General features: G+C 45.7%; 1 pseudogene; it reads left to right on the top strand.

The window, feature by feature from the left end:
• Positions 1–599: 599 nt before the first annotated feature.
• On the top strand, positions 600–1151 carry LOC102842932 (annotated as a pseudogene).
• The last annotated feature ends 213 nt before the right edge of the window (positions 1152–1364 follow it).

Consider the following 1364-nt stretch of genomic DNA (forward strand, 5'->3'; position numbering starts at 1 on the left):
AGTACATACATATTAATAGATATCTGTTTTGTTGAAGACCTTTTTCTCTCTTCGTATCTGATGTCCATGTTGTCATTCCACTACTTATGTGGTCTTCATCATTGGTGTTCATTGTGTCAAATATATTTTTTTATAAAGTCTTTAAATTCAGGTGGAATATAGTCAGCATCCTGGTGTGGTTCTGTGGGTTAATGCACTGGACTGCAAAGTCCGTTTGAACTGCAAGATCAGCAATTAAAGATCACCAGCTGCTCCCTGTAAACCCTATACAAGATCGCTATGGGTCACAATGGACTTGATGGCACTTAACAACAACAATAGTCAAGATCATACTTTGGCTTTGATTAACTTGTTTTAATTTTCTTCAGCTTCAACATAAATTTGCATGTGAAAAATTGCTGTGTTCCTCATTCTGCCCCTAGCTTAATTTTAACTAATGATATTGGGTTTCTTCACGTTATCTTTTCACAGATGTAGTCGATTGAATTCCTTTGCGTTCCATACGGTATGACAAGGTCCACGTGTATAGTTAAGATTTATATATTGTTGTGAGACCTCAGCGTTTCCGGTATCCAGAATCCCCCAGCCGCGAAGGGAAGATGCTGTGTGGAAGTAGGAGCCGCACTTCCCAAGTGGCCCCTCCTGCCAGCCGGGCACCTCAGATGAGAGCTGCCCCCAGGCCAGCCCCAGCTGCTCACCCACCAGCAGCGGCCCCATCGTCAGCAGTGGGCTCAACCGCTGCTGCCCCCAGGCAGCCAGCTCTGATGGCCCAGATGGCAACCACAGCGGCTGGTGTGGCCGTGGGCTCTGCTGTTGGGCACACGCTGGGCCACGCCATCACCCGAGGCTTCAGTGGAGGAAGTCAAGCTGAGCCAGCAGCAAGGCCTGACATCACTTACCAGGAACCTCAGGGTGCCCAGCCAGCATACTAGCAGCAGAAGCAGCAGTTCGGCCCTTGCCACTATAAGATGAAACAATTTTTGGAGTGTGCCCAGAACCAGGGTGACCTCAAGCTCTGTGAGGGGTTCAGCGAGGTGCTGAAGCAATGCCGATTTGCAAATGGATTAGCATTAACCAAGAAGTTCAAGTTGAAGAAACGGAAAATCATCTTTCCTGACCAAGTTAATTTAGCATGCAACTACAATTGTTAGTGTAACGTTTGCGGCTCCAGTTAACCCTCTCCTCCCTCATCAACAGCCCCCTTGCTTCACAATCACCATAGAGGAGAACTTGGAGGTGAAGTTAAGTTTGAGGCGGGACAGAAGTTTGTGAGGCCTCCTTAAACTAGCTGTTATGATGTAATTGTTTGAATTAATTAGAATAAAGTTATTTTCTTCAAAAAAAATTATATATTGCTGTAAAAT

Source organism: Chrysochloris asiatica, unplaced genomic scaffold (assembly GCF_000296735.1).
Source record: "Chrysochloris asiatica unplaced genomic scaffold, ChrAsi1.0 scaffold00196, whole genome shotgun sequence".
Classification (NCBI taxonomy): domain Eukaryota; kingdom Metazoa; phylum Chordata; class Mammalia; order Afrosoricida; family Chrysochloridae; genus Chrysochloris; species Chrysochloris asiatica.